The sequence below is a fragment of the Elgaria multicarinata genome, chromosome 9 (genome assembly GCF_023053635.1).
Source record: "Elgaria multicarinata webbii isolate HBS135686 ecotype San Diego chromosome 9, rElgMul1.1.pri, whole genome shotgun sequence".
NCBI classification, from domain to species: Eukaryota; Metazoa; Chordata; class Lepidosauria; order Squamata; family Anguidae; genus Elgaria; species Elgaria multicarinata.
In genome coordinates, this window is record NC_086179.1 from 90,117,431 (window position 1) to 90,137,314 (window position 19,884).

The 19,884-nt window shown below is 43.8% G+C and overlaps 1 protein-coding gene across 1 annotated transcript in view; it reads right to left on the reverse strand.

Moving 5' to 3' along the window:
- Positions 1–868: 868 nt before the first annotated feature.
- The window catches only part of LOC134403819 (uncharacterized), a 537,248-nt gene continuing 518,232 nt past the window's right edge, over positions 869–19,884 (reverse strand). Inside the window, exon 2 of the mRNA XM_063134311.1 lies at positions 869–879. The gene's annotated coding sequence lies outside the window, so the exon portion shown is untranslated. The remainder of the gene's footprint in view (positions 880–19,884) is intronic.

Genomic DNA, 19,884 nt, shown 5'->3' on the forward strand with positions numbered 1-19,884 from the left:
GCAAACACTGTTAAGTCCAGAATGCTGTTTAATTCCTGTAGTGTTCATAGAGAGGGCCCATTATCACAGCAAGAGCTGTTTTTATGTGGATTCATTCCATGCTACTGTGAAAGAGGAGGAAGAAGCCATGAGGTAAACTATCATCCCCACCTTCCGTCAAAGAGGACTTTCCAACCAACTGCCCTGGGAGGAGGAGGAGGAGGAGCAGGAGGAAGAAGAAGAAGAAGAAGAAGAAGAAGAAGAAGAAGAAGAAGAAGAAGAAGAAGAAGAAGAAGAAGAAGAAGAAGAAGAAGAAGACTATCTCTTCGAATAGGTTATTTTTACCCTTTATTTTACAATTTCTATGTCTGTATCTATCTTCCCTCCTCTCTATTCCTTATTCTTGTGAGCCATGGCTTAAATTTTGACTTTGTAGACCTGAGGGCAGGGACTACCATGCTACTTTTTGCTAAAGCATGTTTCGTTAAAGGGACAAGTCATAAATGCTGCAAACAAGACAAAACAAACAAACATTAGAAGGCCTGGCACCATATGGATGAAACCAATCCAATCATCACATAGTCAAGAGGGAAAACAGAAACTGGCACTTAGGGCCTGACTACATACAACACTAATAACGTGATTAGCATCATGTCATGCTTTTTTAAAAATAATAATAATAATAATAATTAAATACCAGATGTGTGGAGGAGAAGGAAAGCCATTGGCACCTAATGACACATGACACTAATATTGTGATTAACAATGACATCACTAAAAACAAAAACAAGAAGTCATTGGTACCATGCAGCAATTAGCACTGGGAGAAAAAAAAATCTCACTGGCATCAATGGAACGCCTTTTCCTAAAGTTAATTGCCTTGTGGGCATTTTTTTTTTTCTGAGATCATGGTTATAACTCCCTTCTCTGAATGCTGTAGTGCATGGGTTCTCAACAAGGGGGGAATTCCCTCCCGGGGGGATTTTAGGGTTCCGGGGGGGGGGGAATTGGGACCACTATTCAGCAAGGTATGATGTCCTGTAGTTTATGACTTCCTACACATGTTATTAAAAATGTCACAGAAAAGTGTCATGTTGTCTGTAAAAGCCAGGCCTTTGCTCTCTTTTCCCTCCCTGCCTCGCCATCCTAGAAGTCTCAAGCTTCCCATTTAAAGGGGAAACGCAAAGCATGGGAGCTGAGAATGTAAAAGGGGCAGTGCTTTGCGTTGCCCCTTTAAATGGGACCAATATAGAAAAAAATAAAAGATGTTCAATATTATACGCATATTATTTGGAATGCGCCTTTTGAGTTAGACTATCTTGGGAAGGGGGGAATTATATTCTGAACAATGGTGAAAGGGGGGAATGGAGCAAAAAAGGTTGAGAACCGCTACGCGCCAATGATTCTCCCCACTCTCTCAGTGGCTGAGGAATTCTGGGAGTTGCAGGACCTTTTTCTGTCTAAACATGCATAGAGCTGCACCAAGATTGCTAAGCATTTTGTTCATGTCATATGTAGCAAGGCCCTGAGCGTAGTTAGAACTCATAAAGTAACGGAGTACAGACTGCTTTTTCAAAAGGAGATACTCACATCCTAAATATGGGTTACGCTTGTGCCAGGATTGCTTTTGAACTTTAGCTTTGTGGAGGATTGTACACATGTATTGCACTGTCATCCGTAGTATTCATGCGACAAGGATTATGGTGACCAAAAAAACCCCCTATCACATCATTTCTGATTTTGATATGGCCAAAAACTATAACAATTTTACTTCACACTTTGTCCACATGTGCTACTCATAAATTGTAGACTGTTCAGGTAAGTTTTATGCTACAGGTCAGTTGATTAAAGGCTGTACTTGTGATATATATATATATATATATATATATATATATATATATATATATATATATATCAGAATGCCCCTTAAATTTTCATATATTTGGTATGATTACTCTGTTTGAAAGATATCATGTTCCATGGGAGAACTGACTTGTGGTATGGGTTTTGGCCAACTCTTTCCTTATATTGCACATATTTTATGGGCTTGAGAAATATGTTTGATCAAACGGAGAAGAAATATGATTTTTCCATATGCTTGGTTTGCACTTGAGGGAGTTGCATGTTTCTTTAGGGGGATGTGATACACTGAGGCAGCTAGACTGGCTGAAAACCGCAGAGTAGGGAAGTCAGGTGTCCAACTCGATTTGCACATAGGAAGCCACTGAAGGTCACCTCTCGTTACGAGGCCTCAGAAATTCCAGAATGGTCATATAGTTGTTCCTCACTGCTGGATGACAAGCATCTCCAACTGCTCTCTGTCAATCAAAGAGTGGAAAGCTAGATCTGTTTTCCCCTCCCCTCTTTTATTGCTGCCGTGCGTGCAAGGAGTTATATGAGAGAAACATGGCAATTTAAAATAAGATCAGCTGAAATATCGACGATGATTTTCTACCACTCCCTGTGGGAAGAACTTGCATTGTCTTTCCATAAACCATGGAGCTGACGCAGCAGTTTGTTTTCTTATGGCTGACTGACACATACCACAACATAAATACAAGGTGGTTGTTAAATGAAGGGCCAAGTCAGGGAAAGATGGTGCAAACTGTTACACGCTTCTTATTTCAAGCTGAACATAATGGTCTTACAGTCAACAACCAACAGTGCATGAACTGGTGAAATCTTTGCTCGGCCCTAGTTCTAAGGGCATTTATCTTCTGCATCTCTCAGAACAGAGCAGGAAATGAACCAAATGCAGAAGGCCATGCATTTATGATGTCCTCACTTCTGTCAAGTGTCTTTGTCCTGAGAATCCAACCCATTTCAAGGTATAGATGTGCAAAACCCATGATTTTTCCATATACTTGGATTTGCACTTGAGGGGGTGGCATGTTTTTTTGAGAGATGCAACCCTAAAATTTTATTTGAGCTACTAATTGTGAGCAAAGCCCACCCCACCCTCAAATTGAACCTGGACTCCATGAACCATTGAGGGGGGAAGTCACACACACACCCAAGATCACTTCCCCCCCCCCAAGACTTCCAAATTAGTTCACATTGAGTGCTAGTGTTGCCTGGGGACAGTCATGTGGGGATGTGCAAGCAGCAGTGCTTTGCCTAAGCGACTGTGGCCACAGCTAGACCTAAGGTTTATCCTGGGATCATCCAGGGTTCACCCCTGCCTGAGCACTGGATCCCCTGTGTGTCACCTAGATGAACAGGTTTGACCCCTGGACAATCCAGGGATAAACCTTAGGTCAACCTATGGCCTGGGTGACACTCCTGTTAATTATGATGCCCTGATCCCTAATTGGCTGCTGGAATGAAGAGGAGGAGGAACAGGTTCTGTGGCATCAGCAGTGGCTAACAGCACATTGGTGGCAATCTCCTCCACCAGAAGGCAGCTCCCGACGGCAGCCACCAGTTGCAGCGGTATGCAACCCATCCTCCACTCCCCTTCAAGTCAACCTCCCATGTGGAAATGGGGCCCATTGCTGCTAAGTGACAGCGTTGGTTCCCATGTAGAAGCAGAAATCGGGAGGGGGGGTCATTCAAAGACTGGAACATCAGCTCAATATATTTCATTATGCACTCAGTACATATTTCAGGGTGAGGATGCCTGACTCAAAATAAAAAACAAGTGTCATGAGCAGTGAACATCTGTATTACAAGCCCATCCTTTTCCACAAATCAGATGTGGTGCCAAATACCGAATACAATCCTCAGGGTATGGCCATTCCTTGCATGCCCTGCTCAGGAGTCTTCTATGTCACCTAGCTGGCCATAGACTAGAGAAACAGCATGAGTGCATTAAGACAGGCCTTGGTCTGATGCAGCACAGCCGGTCTGATGCTCTTAACCTTTAGGAATAGCAGAAAAAGGATGGGCAGGTATCATTCCTGCATCCACCACAAGCAATGTGCTGCTCATCACTCCTTATGGAAGGCAGAGCCATTGAATTCACACGGCAGGTGCCAGGCCTTTATCAGGCTGTGGCTAACAAAATGGCTGATGTTTTAGAAAGCTTGGTCAGCTAACGTGACCAGATCTATATTTCTAGGGCCTAAAACCTCAGCATAGACAGTCTGCTCAATTGTGAGGGTGTATTTCCTTTCGTGAACCAATATTTGTCGCCCAGCAACAGACACCTCCAATTCTCCCTCACCCTTGAGACTGCTTGGCCCTGAGATGTGTTTCTGTGAGTGAGTGGGTGAGTGAGTGAGTGAATGAGTACATACTCAGGTCTCTATGCTCAACTGCCTATTGGAAGGCCTGTTTCATACAGGGGCTCAAACTGTGGATGGCTTATCATTTAGCAAATGAGGTCATGACTTTACTGTATTTTTTTTATTATTGAATGGTTTTAACAAATATGTAACTTTTAGAATGGCTAAATTTCTTGGGCTGGCCCTGCTCTTGTGCACAAAGGCCAAGGGACTGAATGAATGAACACATCTATGGTGGCTGGTTCCTATGTACAATAAACTTGACTTGGACTGTATTTTAATGAAAAAATGTCACCTCCTTACCATTGCATTCTCTTTTAGGGTGGCCTGATCTTTATCACTGTGGGATGGTGCAGTTTGAAAAATGGCTCCTGCCTTTTAAAGTAGAGGTGTGCTCTGCTCCGATTAGAATCGGAGAATCAGAAGCGAATTGGCCTGCTCCGCCTTGCCCAGAGGCGGAGTAGAAGCGGACCGTGGACCCCTAGAAGCATGGTGAAGAGAAGCGGCCATTGGCAGAGCGCTTCTCTTTTCGCGGAGCGCTCTGACCGCCATTTTGAAAAATTTCGCCCATAGGATTGCATTGTGGCAAAGAATAGGGGATAACTGAGTTGTTTTTTAAGCTATCTTTCTGAAACTTCTTGTGCTTAGAGAGTCATGGCAGGGGGTCATTTTGAGCCTACTCTCAGCTCTCTGTGTGGTGCGGTTCACTTGCTATAATTTTTTTAAAAAACGGGTAAAAAAACGGGAAAGGTACCTTTTTGAAGTGCTGAGAGGCAGAGTCATGATCACATGATCCCAAAGTTGGAGGAGGGGATAGGCAAAATGGGTAACTTGGGATACTGGGAAACTTCTCTTTCACTCTGAATGGACTTTTCCCAGTGTTTTTTAAAACAGTAGCTCCACCAAATGCACAAACACAACCTGAAATCATATACTAAGCAAATAAATAACAGATAGGAAACACAGCACTGCTCCCCACCCTAACCTTGGTGAACAACTGAATAGATGTGGTGCAAGGGGATGAGGTCCCCTAGGGCATGTGGACGTGCCCAGTGCACAGACACTGTGTCCTGCCCTGGAGGGTCATCAGAGCCCTCCAAAGGTTAACCAGTAAAATTTTTGTGAACCGCCCAGAGAGCTTCGGCTATTGGGCGGTATAGAAATGTAATAAATAAATAAATAAATAAATAACCAGTGGACAGACTTAAGCTAATGCCTGTCATGAGTTGAAGTGGGAGGTCGCTTCTTAAAGAGTGGTCCCTAGACAGGGACAGTCAAATTGGCATTATTTCCCCCTCCCCCTGGGCACGTCCACTTCCCTCTTACTGGTAAAAGACAGATATAGCCTTTTTTAAAAAAATTCTTCCTGTTGTTATTTATTTATGTATTTATTCCATTTTATATTTACACCCCATAGCCCAAGCTCTCCTGGCTTTTCCTCTTCAGTGAAGTCAGGCAGGCTTTCATTGTGGTTCAACTCCTTATTGTTGTTGTTGTTATTATTATTATTGCTATTAATATTAATTAGTACTGCTATTATTAACATTATTATTTGTTGTTTAGTAATGGCTGTGATCACAACTCTGAAGCAAGGATCACAAAGCTTTACTCCTCCTAGCCTCCTAGTTATGGGATGCAAAAGAAAAGGCATCTCTCTGTGCTGCTCCCGCCTCACAGGGATGGTTTGCATTACTGGCTTTGAAACTATCCTTGGCTCACTTCCTTGTGCCCCCAGAAATGTCTGCTGCCTGCCTGCCTGCCTTCCCCCACCCAGGGTGCTACTGTGGTGGGGCATCTGCCGGGACTGACTCCCCCATAATAGATCTATGGCATATCTCTGCCTGCCTCTTTGCCCACCTGTCCTCCTCCTCCTCTGTGACTGCCTCACAGGGATGGTTTTTGTGTGTCTTGCTTTGACTCAGGGGATAAGTCCTTCCTGCGCTCACTTAGACTTTTTGAAGTTCCAAATCAATTTTTCAAGTGTGGAAGAAGATTTATATAGGTTTATCTACTCCCCAATTCATGGCATGTTGGGATTTCCTTTGAAATGGCCCCATTGAGCTGTCTGCAGCTTTAAATCCCTGAGATACTGGGGTGTCCGATTTTCATAAATTCCCCCAAAATCAGGGGATGATGGGATTTGCTTGAGTCTTGGCATGCATGTGTATCCATGGATAAGCTATCATGGTGCCAAGTTTGAGGTTTCTAACGTGAAAATTGAGGTAGTTCTAGCATGGGAATTGATTTGGGGTGAGTTTACAGGTTAAAGCCCTGCCAAAAATCAGGGGATGATGGGATTTGCTTGAAACTTGGCATAAATGTGGATCTTGATGGCATCTGTGAGGGTGCCCACTTCAATTTTTTTTATCTGTCAAAACGTTTGAGAACAGTCCATGTCTGAAAATGGGGTGTCCGATATTCATAAATTCCCCAAAAATCAGGGGATGATGGGATTGGCTTGAGTCTTGGCATGCATGTGTATCCCTGGATTAGCTATCAGGGTGCGGAGTTTGAGGTTTCTAACATGAAAATTGACATAGTTCTAGCATGGGACTTGATTTGGGGTGAGTTTACAGGTTAAAGCCCTGCCAAAAATCAGGGGATGATGGGATTTACTTGAAACTTGGCATGAATGTGGATCTATATGGCATCTGTGAGAGTGCCCACTTCAAAAAATTTTATCTGTCAAAATGTCGGAGAACAGTGCATGTTTGAAAATGGGGTGTCCGATTTTCATAAATTCCCCAAAAATCAGGGGATGCTTGGATTGGCTTGAGTCTTGGCATGTGTGTGTATACATCCATGAGGTGTCATGGTGCCAAACATGAGGTTTATAACTTTAACAGAAAAAAAGTTGTAGACTTTTTTGGATTTCAATGCAAGCCTATGGGGGGGAAAGCGGGGCTCTGATCCGGATCCAGAGCTCCGCAGCAGAGCGGATCAGACTATAGGCGGAGCGGGGCAGAGCGAAGTGGCAGATCTGGAAGAGAAGCGGATCGGGGGGTCTGTGCACACCCCTATTTTAAAGGTAGGGCCATAAAGGTCAAAGAGAGCTTCCTCTTTCTATGAAAGCCCAAAACTCTGTGTGTGTTTGCTTCCTTTTTCCTCTAGCCTCCTAGAGAGCTTCGGCTGTGGGGCAGTATATAAATGTAATAAATAAATAGATAGATAAATAGTTCTCAACAGACATTTGAGCACTTGACAACATTTTGGAAACAGAGTGAACAAAGGACTATTTTCTGCAACCAAGTAAATTGAGGGCAATCCTGGTAAAAAAAATAATAACAAAAGTAACGACATGCACCATATAGTTTAAGATGCTTGCATTGTTATGCTTTTCATCTTTTCTTTTTCTACCTTTTTAAATATTTTACTTTTGATGTAGTTCAAACTCTATTTTCCTGGACTCAATTCAATTTTGCTTTTAAATTATAACCCGTGCCTTGGATTCATTCTAAAGGCTTGCGAGAAACAGTGATTTTAGCAAAAGTGCATTAAATTGATCCAGTAATTCAAGGCCGGATGATTTCATGAAATGCTGCCTCCCCCAAATTTGTTTCTCTGAATGAATTTTGCTGATTCTCCAGCACATTTACTTAGGAGTAAGTAACAAAGAGCTCGATGGGATGTGTAGTTCTGATGAGGCATGGATATCTTTTAATATTTCTCTCTTATGCCCCCCCTCCCCACCACCACCACCAGAATACAACAAACCAGCATGTGGGACCTTTTAACTCTTGGGGGGGGGGTCTGTTTTCAAATAAAGCACCTTTGTTGGAGGGGGGGGTGTTGCAAGGCATTCTTATTAAAGGAAACTACTTTCACTTTAGTAGTTCAGGTTTAAAAATAGAGCTGCATGGAGTGGTACCCTGTGAATGCATATCTTTTAACAAGATACAGCTGCCCTTTTTAGAAGGCTGATATGGAGGAATAGTCATTGTGTCTGTGATTTGGGGGATATTGAAACATTGATACATACAATGTTTTACTGTAATTTTTGTCAGAACAAAATCATTTCAGCCAATTTTGCCATCCTAAAATGGTTGTTCAAATGTGTTGCTACTTCTGTTATAGACGTTGGGGAAATGATCAGCCCACTCTGTAAAAATGTTTATTTTTGCTATATGCAACTGCTGTCCACTAATAAGAGTGCTCCTAGTGACTGGCAGCCATTCTGAAGGCCTCAAAATTCAAAAAGCACCTCAGAACAGGACTTTCTGAGGGGAAACAAAAGGGCAGATCCTCCAATTCTCTTTCCCACAGAAGAAATATGGCCAAAACAAAACAGTTGATTCTGAGGTGGTGAAACAGCTGAGAAATTCTCCTTGTTGATTTTGTACAGCCTTACTTCATTCACACTTGACTCACCCAAGCTTGGTTTGGTTAATATGTTACTAGAAATTTGGTAAATATTGAAATTCTTTTTAGCTGTTTAATATGAGACTTTTAATTAAGCTTTTTAATGGCTCGGGCGGTTGTAACAAATTGAGGTGTTTTATAGGTTTGTGGCACTCTGTGGCAGCCCAGAAAAGAATTAGCAGGTTCTGCACTGCAGTTTGCCACAAAGTCATATAATAAAACAAAGGGGCAGAATAATTTTATTCATGTCTACTCAGAAGTAACTCCCATTGAGTTCAATGGGACATAGTTCCAGGTAAATAGGTGTAGGATTCCAGCCTTAGAATGCCACAAATGGAGAGCCGAAACTGTGGCTAAGTGAGCAGAGACTAGAGAGTTGGACTGGATCCAGACTAAAAGTCACACTCCAAAGAACAAAATAGGTTTAAGGAAACAGATTAGAAACAGTTTCCTTATACCTATTTTGTTCTTTGGTTTGTTTTTGATTTAAGGTAACACTCTTTTATCAGATTAAAAGTCACACTCTGCCATAACCTCCTGTGCAATTTTAGACAACCGGAAGTCTTAGCCTCAGTTTTACCCATCCATAAAATGGGAGTAGTAGAGAGCTTCACAGTAAGCATGAAATGATTGCAGTACTAGAAAGCCATGGCAAATGTTTACCATGCTGTAGAGTTCATAATGGCAATAATTAATAATACGTGAACAATTTGTCAGTCATATAATGCATCTATGAAATTGTGTCAGGATGTTTCCCTTCTGATTATATCCTATAAAGCATTCTGGAGAACATAGTTTCCCTTGAAAACACTTACTCCAACATATTAAATTGGAGAACAGGAAAAAGGAAATTGCATGCTGGCAGGGTTTCCACGAGGCAATGGACAAATCTCTTTGCTCCTTCAGGGTACAAGGTTTCCCTCTTTCACCACGTAATTCTTTTTGCGCCTTCAAGTACTCCTAGGTAAACATTAAATGCCATTGAATGTGCTATACCTTACACAGCAAAAGTGGGTTTTATGGGGCTTTCATATATTTTGAAAAGATTAAGTGCACCTGCATGTCACGAACCCCACTCTCCATCTGGAGGACAAACAGGAATAGGTCCCTTATAATTTTTTTAAAAAAGGGTGGGGGAAATAGGTCCCTTATTCCATCAGGCACATTCAAAGGAGATGTAGTAGTGAACATACAGGCTCTTAAAAAGTGTGTGCCTGCCATCTAGTGGTTACTCTTTTTGCGGCACTGAAAGCATTTCCAGCTTGCATTTTTGTCACCTTTGTGTTTGGTGTACATGTGTAAGAATGGGTGGTTTTCCATTCCATGACTGGCCTGTGGATTCACTCTGCCCTGCGTTCTGCTGTGCGTGTCATTGGCTTTACCCACTGCAGTTTTCCGCCCTTCTCAATATTTCTTCTTTCGGAACGAAGCCTGGAAAAAAATTGTTCCGGGCAGTAGAATGATTAAAATAATGATCCCACTCCAGAAAGAGATACTTCAACATCCAGGGATGAATTTGGACAGGGAGAATTTTTTAAGCATCAGTGTTAGTGTCCCTTAATTTCTCATATTTAATGCGATGATTCTGAAACATTTTACACTCACACGCTCCCCTGGCAGAACTGGGACATGAAGAGCTGAATAAGGAGCTTATGGCAAAAATTTGGGACTCTAAGCGCCATCCCACGAGTGTTTTGTTGCACTCATGGAGTTTGCTCAGGTCCCTCACATGAGGTCATCTGCCTCATGCACCCCTTCCGGCCTTCCTTTTGCAACAAAAAACCCTGTGGTTAAGTCCGATGTATTTTTAAACTCAGAATTGCTGCTCTCTCCTGCTGTGTGCAGGAGAAGCAGCGCCATTAGAGCAGCAGATTCCATGGGCCTCGTGCTCGTTGCGTACTTCCTCTTTTGAAAGAGGAAGTAACTTGAGGAAGGAAAACACGGGTGGAGAAGCGAAGGTAGGAAGTGTGTTAACCCCCCGCTGTGATAGAGCTTTCTTTGGCTCCCTTTCCTAGATTTTCAGCATGTCAACATATTTCTAGACTTGTCATTAACAAACCCCAGATAAAAAGGTGGGACACTCAGTTCTGTTCACTACATTGAACACTAAACCAAAATCCCATTCCAGACAAGGACCTTAGGTGGCATTTCTCTTAAAGAAATATATGTTGTGCTACTTTCTGTCTAATTGTTTGTTTGTTTATAGTATTTTTTATCGCACTCCTCAGCCAAAAAGAGGCTTACCTGTAATCAGTAAAAGAAGACAGTCCCTGCCTGCAGGCTTACAATCTGAAAAGACATAACACAGAAGGAAAAGTGGAAGGGGAGGGAAAAGGGAAAAAAATTAAATAAGTTTTCCGCAGGGTTAGTGAAATGGCCCCGCATCCTGTCCTATTCCTCTCTAATAAATATGGACTTGGTGGGTTGACTGGATTCTCACAGAGAAACCTGTACTCCTATTGATCCAGGGACAAGGTTGCTGGCTCTGGATTTGCTTCTGAATTGTTCTTCGCCAAATCTTCTCTTCCTGTTACAACCCAGATTGAAAGGATGGTACATCTCTTGCAGATCCAGACAGACAACGGATATTATTATTATTATTATTATTATTATTATTATTATTATTATTATATCCCGCCTTTTTCCCAGTACTGGGACTCAAGGCAGCTACTGATGACCAAGGTGTCAACATTCTATGTCTCAGGGCAGCCTCCCCTAACCTGGTGGTCCCCAGATATTTTGGACCTCAACTCCCATCAACCTTGTCGGGCATAGCCAATGGTCCGGAATGCTGGCTGTTGTAATCCAAAACATCTGGAGGGCACCACTTCTGGAAAGGCTATCTTGGAGTACCTTGGACAAAAAAAACTGTTTGACTCACAAACATTCAATGTCCAGTTGGCAAAGTTCTAGAGAAAATTAGTACATAGATATTTATGTCAGAATTCTTAATGGGGAACCATCCTTTTTGCTACAAGTGGTGTTGCTTGTGAGGCTGCAGGGCACATGACCTGAGTTCAACCTCCGGCACATTCAGGAATTCACACATTGCTAGCTTGCAGGAAGCTTTTGGAACAATTCCCTCACTCCCAATGCCTTACTGTAATGTGTAATTGAAGTGACAGCATATTCTTCCCCTGTTTATCCCTGTCTTCAGGCATGTCTACACCAGCCATTAGATCCGGGCTGGTCTCTTGTGTGTCCATATGACGCACAGGGAATCCCGGGGGCAAGCGGGGATGGCCACAGGCTTTCCGTGGGATATCGGGAACTGCAGAAAACTGGATGTTTCCTGTGATCATTGAATCATAGAATCATAGAATAGCAGAGTTGGAAGGGGCCTACAAGGCCATCGAGTCCAACCCCCTGCTCAATGCAGGAATCCACCCTAAAGCATCCCTGACAGATGGTTGTCCAGCTGCCTCTTGAAGGCCTCTAGTGTGGGAGAGCCCACCACCTCCCTAGGTAACTGGTTCCATTGTCGTACTGCTCTAACAGTCAGGAGGTTTTTCCTGATGTCCAGCTGGAATCTGGCTTCCTTTAACTTGAGCCCGTTATTCCGTGTCCTGCACTCTGGGAGGATCGAGAAGGAGCACACTCATTAGGGGGAACTCATGGATTTTTGCAGGTCCCTCTCATGACGTCGTCTGCCTCCCATGCACCTCTGGCCCCTTTTAGCCTTCTTCACGCAACAAAAAAACTCCCAGTAAGTCCGATTTATTTTTAAAGATGGAAGTTGCCGCTTTCTCCTGCTGTGTGAAGCAGCAGAATCAAAACAGCCCACTGAATGGGCCATGTGCACGTTACTTCTTCTTTCAAAAGAGGAAGTAATGGGGGACAAATGCACAGGTGGAGAAGCAACGGTAAGCAAACGCGGTTTTCCCTGTGTGATGCTGCTCTTAGTCATCCTTAAGAATAAGCCTACTATCATTTGAGCCAAATCTGCTCGATCTCATTATGGTAACACCTATATCCCTCTTGCACAGTTATACTTCGTAGGACATGCAGTGACATTTGTTGAGGCATTTCGGATAATGTAGAAAAGCAGGATGTAACACTGTGCTAGCAGTATATGGAATGTGTTATCAGTGCACTTCAATACCGCTGTGAAGCAGTAGTGTAGATCCAGCCCATTGGGACGTAAGTTGATTGTGAGTTTTTTGTCCTATTGATTTCAGTGGGTCACCCCTAAGCATGACTAAATTGGTATCCAACCCATTTTTATTAAGTTTCAGGAGGTAAGGAAACAATTTCCACTCACCCCTTCATATATACTGAGAAGTCCATGGGAAGATGGAATTGCACTTTGCTAAGATGTGATGAGAATACCCATTGTGTCTCTCCCAACTGACTGGCATTCTCTATCCTGGCCCAGCACTGACTGAGTGGGAAAAGCCCACACTGATTATGACCATATGGAAGAAGTTCCAATACGGAATTAGGCCAACTAGACATATACCTGCGTATGCTGCCAAGCTCAAATGTACAACTGTGGAACTTTATTTGGTTTTATCCTCATCTTTTCAACTTTATTGCTAGGGTGCTGTTCAGAGGAGGTTTGGCTTCATGTTACTCCAGATGGCTCAGAATGAATTGGCCATTTTTGTGTCTGCCTTCATTTGACTTAAGCAGTTCCCTCGATACTGAAAGTAATAGAACAATACATTAGAGCAGTGGTTCCCAAAGTGGGCAGTACTGCCACCTTGGGGGTGGTGGGATTGCATAGGGGGCATTAAAAGGCAAGGGGGCAGGGGCGGGGGGCGCTCGAGGTGGTCATTTCCAAGAAGTGCCTCTCCAGAAGGTCTTAAAACCCAGGTACATTTTTATGGGAGAAGGTAGTTTGGTCCCAAACCATATAGGGGAAGAATCCACACATGTATTAATACCATTTAAGAAGAGTCCTTTTAACAGTGAATTGAAATGTTTCAAAAGCACCAAAATGCTAATGAAGAGACATACTCTGCTTGGTGTGCCCTGCCATGCCGGCTGCAAAACAGAGGTGTTTGATCTTTTTTCCCTCCCTCCCTTGGCAAGCCTGTGGCGGGTGCTTTGGATTTTGAATAAATATTAAATTAATTGTTACTGTTTTGAATTTTATTGTTATTATCTTCATTAGTGGGTCATTGAAAACCGCTATTCTGAATAATTATTTTTATAGTGTAGGGTGGGGGCACTGGGCATGAGTTTGTGGAACCAAGGGGGCGGTTATCTGAAAAAGTTTGGGAATCACTGCATTAGAGGAACAAAAGTCATCATCACAAGAAGCTAAAGCATTTGAAAGCAGGGTGGTAAATTCCCACAGACTTAGTTTGGTAGCTAATAATATTAGATAGAGCTGCTGGTTGGCATTCTGTAGGGATCATTGAGAATTTGCTCCAATTATGTGTTGTTGTTTTTTAATGGATTTATCCAATCCCTAACTCCTGGAACCTAACACAGACCCAAATGCAATTTGCAGTTGAAACTCCGTACATTTCTGAGCTTGTGATATATTCTGCAAAACAAAACAAAAAACAAAAAAATGGTATTCATTACTATGCACACATTTTTTTAAAAAAATGAGCAAAGGAAACTGTGCATTTCTAAAATTGGCACAAACACACTTTAGTCAACGGGCACATAGGCACAAAAATACGTACGTTTTAAAAACATGCATTAAATCTGAGCACAAAATATCTACGAACTTCTGTGGCTGGGGAGGCAAAGCTTGTACAGAACCAGACAGAAGAAGTTTGGCAGTGGAAAAATGAGGGCCTTGACGAAATTGAGTATGACAGATCGGACCATCCCTAACATTCTGCAGCATCTCAAACAGAGGCATTTCCAAATCCTGCTAGCCAAGGGTTCTTTATTAAAAACCAAAACCTAGTGATGCCAGCAGTTGTATCAGGGACCTTCATGGACAATGCTTGGACTTTGCCACTAAAAATGATGGATTCTCCCTATTCTTATCCCCACTGATTTTTCTGGCTGATACATGTGTCTCTTTAGTAGCAGCTGTGACCCCCATCATTTTTTGAATCAACTTTTTTATTGTCCATTTCAACAAAACAAAAACAGTAAAACAATTAAATAAAATTAAAAATGCAAATGTAACTGCATACTTTGAAAGCCTCAGTTTCAAAAATTACAACGTTCTAAAAAGGAAAAAAGGAGTAAATCACACATAAACTTCAGTAAAGACAGACCAAACATCCAAATATAAGTCCATGCGTGGATGGTACCTATGTACCACTCTTCCAAATGTTGCTAGTGTTGTTAGGTGTTCAAATCACTACATTATAGGCAGTGAGCTTTTATCTTTCCAATGTTGTAGTATCAACGTTTTAGCAGTCAAGAGGGCATAGAAACTCCATTTATGCTGACCATGGCCTTAGCTAGACCTACCTATTATTGCGCGACGGAGGGGTGAAGATCTCACAATGGTTTTATTGTGAGATCCCCCTTCTGTTTACATAAGGCGTGTGACAGCCTGAGAAGGAGAGGACATGGTGCCAGCCATTTTATTAAAAAAAGAAACAGAAGATGCGCACAAGCGCTTGTGCGCAAAAAGTAAGTTTTTTTTAAAAAAACACCACCACTCCCCCACCCCACCCTGATGGGCGCAGTGCTCCTGAGGAATTCTGTGCCCCGTGCGTAGGTCCTGGCTCCTTGCGAGGAACTGCAAGGAGCTGGGACAAACTGCAGCGCCCGGCCACACGTTCCCCAATCTCGGAAAACCAGGCCTAAAGTGTAGGGCGAGATCAAGTCAAGGGAGGGATCATCCCTCCTTGATCCTGGGATCCCCTGTGTGTCATGTGAACGCACAGGGACAATCTCGGGGATCACCCCAGGGTTTCGCTCCGCCTAGCTATGGCCCATGGGTTACATTCCAAGAAGCTGGTAAATAATTTAAGAAAACATGTTGCAAACCGTCCAGAGAACTTCGGCTATGGGGCGGTATATAAATGTAATAAGTAAATAAATGTACATCAGAAAATATTAAAGAGCTTTCCAATACAACATGTATCTGTCTGATGACTTCCTCCCAAAAGGAAGCAACTATTGGGCATTTCCAGAACAAATGAACAAAAGAAGCATTAACAGTACGACACCTGAAACAATTAGATGGGTTAGAACAAACCTTTGTTAAAGAGACATTGTGATGTCCAATAGATGCGGAAAATTTTTTTTGGCTGAATAAGGCATAACCGGAGGTTCACAGACATATCAGATACTGATGCTGTACCCCCATCATGTGTGTTAAGTTGCAGAATAATGGAGGATGACGGCATGGAGACTATCAGGCCAAGTATACTTACTTGGGTTCCACTGATTTCTTGGAAATGTGTTGCTGCAACATGCGAGGAGTTTGGAGCACGCCAGTCCTGCCTCTCTTCCTCGTTGCATCCATTGGTCTCTACACTGAGGGCCTTGCTAGACCTACCAGATAATCCATGTAGAAGGAGGGGCCAGGCTGCGCTAGAAGTAGCGCGGCCTGTAGGCCCCGTCCACACGTAAGACGTGATGGGGCTGAGGGAAGCCCCATTGCGTCCTCCATTTTTTTTCTCCCTTAAAGGGCCATGTGCGCAAGAGCGCACCAACGGAACAGCAAGTATTTTTTTTAAAAAAATAAAGGCTTCCCCGCTCCTCCTGCCCGATTTCCCACACACACAATGCCTGATGCCCCCCCTGCCCGCTCGTCATGCCCGTCCCATCGCCACTCACCATGCCCATCTCCCGTTGCCATGCCCATCCCCCGTCCCTGCTCGCCATGCCCGTCCCCCGTCACCATGCCCATCCCTGCTCGCCATGCCCATCCCCCATCCCCGCTCGCCATGCCTGTCCCGTCACCATGCCCATCCCCCGTCCCCGCTCTCCATGCCCGTCCCCCATCCCCGCTCACCATGCCCTGTCCCCGCTCGCCATGCCTGTCCCCATCCGCCATGCCTGTCTCTGTCCGCCATGCCTGTCTCCGTCCACCATGCCTATCCCCATTCTTCTTCCCCCCCACTCTTCTGCCGGGTCCGCTCTTTCCCCTGGCCCCCATCTCCCCCCCCGGTGATCCCCCCCCCGGCCTGATGGGCACAGCGCTCCTATGGAATGCTGTGCCTAGTGCGTGGCTTCTCCTGGCTACTCGTGAGTAAGCGAGCAGCCGGGAAAAGCCACGGACCCTGCTAGACCTTCCGTAGCCCCGGCCTAAGCCCAGGGCTGCGGAAAAGCTGGGCCATAAGCGTATCCGCTTATCCCGGGTCAAGGGAGGACTTAGCCTGGCCTGACCCCGGGATCTCCTGTGCGTCATCTGGATGCACAGCAGGGAGACCGGGCCTCACACCGCGCTAACTCCTCATCTAGCAACGGCCTGAGAATTCCAGTGTGGAGGCTTGCCTCTTCAGACAGTCACCCTCCATGCACCGAGGGCAATGGAGGTGACAGTAGAGAGGCTGGGGCTTAAACATCCCCCCTCCTCACAAGTTGTATCCATATGCTTCCTGGAATGCCTGAAGGCAGCTTTGCTCCCAAATAAAAGTGCTTTCAGTTGACCCTCAAGCACCAGGTAGGGTGGGGCATTACTTCCTAATAGCTCTGTGGCAAACTCTACATGATTCTCTTTCCTATCCCATCAAAATTAATTCTTGACTCGTACTAAACATTAGCAAAAACAAAAAGGCCATTATTATGATGGGTGGGGTATATCTGGAGAGATAACTTGTGAACTCCTAAGGCAGGGATGGGAAATGTTGGTGGACTCCAACTCCCATCAACCCTAGGCAGCACAGCCAACGAGGGATGATGGGAGTTGCAGTCCAACAATAACTGGAAGGCCACACAGTCCCCATCCCTGTCTTAGGGGGTTCAACATGTTTCTGTCCATTTTGCATGCAGAGACACATCGTAGTGTTCCTTCCTCCTGCAGGATCCCAACTTCCCCAAGTACAGTAATTGATTGTTCTCCATAGGAATGAACAGCAAACATTTTTTTATAGAAGGAAGTAAAGAGGTGCACTGAGGGTCGTCTTCAGCGTAGGGTGCTAAACGTGTCCCTTGTCCACCATGACCCCAACCATTCAGAAACACGCCTGTCCCTATAGCTCCATTCTTGGTAGTGGAAGTCCTTCTTCACACAGTGCATAGTTAAATTATGGGATTCACTACCACAAGATGTAGTAATGGCCACCAATTTAGATGGCTTTAAAAGGGGGTTGAATAAATTCCTAGAGGAGAAGGCTATCAATGGCTACTAGCCCTGATGGTTGTGTGCTGTCTCCAGTATCCGAGGCAGTAAGCCTGTGTGTGCACTAGTTGCTCAGGAACATGGGTGGGAGGGTGCTGTTGCACCATGTCCTCCTTTGCTGGTCCCTGTTCGACATCTGGTTGGCCACTGTGTGAGCAGAGTGATGGACTAGATGGACCCTCGGTCTGATCCAGCATCAGGGCTCTTCTTATGTTCTTGTGTGGCTGAGTGTTGGGAGAATGAATCATAATCTCTGCAAGTAGCTTTTTATATCTCTAAATAGCTCAGTGACTTTCTGCTTTGATATTACGTGTACTATTGACTTGTGTATATTCTTCGGGCCGTGTCATTTCATGGTGCATAAGCCACATGTGTTTTTTTCTAACTCATAAGTGTGAACTGAACTTTGTTTCTCAAAAATTACTGTGGAAATGCTATTCGTAGTCAAGATTTCCGATACCATATTGGCTGTATGATTGAATAAGGCAGGTCATATTTGACACAGCTTAGTTTGGAACAGGACCCAGAGGAAAGAAAACATTACAATGGATGCAGTTTGGAGCAGGACAATTCAACTAAGGAACGTTATGGAGGGACAGTGCTGAGTTGCCAAATAAAGCGGGGAAAATAACAGTCTTATAATCTGCTGCCAACATGCCCTTCCTCTATAACTTCTTAAGTAAATTCAGAAGGATGTGGAACCCTGGGTAGCGAGAGTAGGAATCTGAAGCACACTAAATTAAATTTTCCACTGAAATCAAATATTAAACTATCAGACAGGCAGGGAATCCTAAGTCATCCAGGCTTTCCCCCAGCTGTTGCAGGAAAGTGAATCACTCATGCAAACTTCAAGAACTTCAAGTTTCACTTTTGCCGCTAAAACCTATATGAGTGGTTAAGCCTACAAAACCTTCTCAGGGGTCAAAACAACCTTGCCCTGAGATACATCCGGGGACAATTCTCAGGGCTCATCTACACCAAGTAGGATATTCCACTATGAAAGTGGTTTATAAAAGGCAGGAGCCACACTACTGCTTTCTAGTGGTATTGAAGTGCACTGACAACAGTTGGGGCCCATTGACACATCTTTACCAAGCAGGATATAACACTATAAAAACAGTATGAAAGCAGTATATGGTATGTGTCAATGGGCCACAACAGTTGACAGTGCTCTTCAATACCTCTATAAAGCAGCAGTGTGGCTCCTGCCTTTTATATACCGCTTTCATAGTGGAATATCCTGCTTTGTGTAGATGGGCCCTCAGTTATGCTGAATTTGCCCCTCACCCTCCAACCCATTCTTTTTCTGCCCTGGGTTTTCTCAGTGAGTTGCAGTAATACATAGTTGAGTTTTTGGGAAAAGTCTGGTGTGTGTGCTACTATTTTCACATGTACAAAAGCACAGACCAAGTCAATCTTCCGGCAGTCTGTTGAAGTTCCCCTCTCCCCTGATCATTTTAAAGTTCCAGTTCCAAGAGGGGAGATCATTCTCTCATTCCTTTCAGTGACCTCCACCAACATCTGTAATGAATGTAAACATCTGTTTACATGCTCCATAATATTTATTTAGTCTGCCTCTGCCAGCCTTTGGAATTGACCAATTTGGAAGAGCATATAAAAACGCATCCAAACAGAATGAAAACATTTAGACAGAATAAAGCAGAATATGAACCAATCAGACTAAATATATTCAAAACCTCAACCTTCTGTTGCTTTAACCATGACCTCTAAAAGCTAGACCAGAGAGGTAAATCACTCGGAAAGTGTGTGTGTGTGTGTGTGTGTGTGTGTGTGTGTGTGTGTGTGTGTGAAGAATTATGGCACAGTTGATAACAATATTAGTCTTCTGCTTCCCTTCTAGCTGAACCAGATGTGTTCATTTGTTTTTTAAATCTAGCTGTAAGATAGCAAAAGCCTAGATGACAGTGTTTTCACCAGACAGAAGTGGTGAATGGCGCTCCAAACAGCACCAAGACATTGGTATCAGATACCATGATGGATCTCAAATGATGGGGAAGTTATGCACCTGAGCAACTTAGGAAGCCATGCCCCCTCAATGACAGCCTTCCAAACCTGAGGCATCAATCTGTACATCACACATCCTTC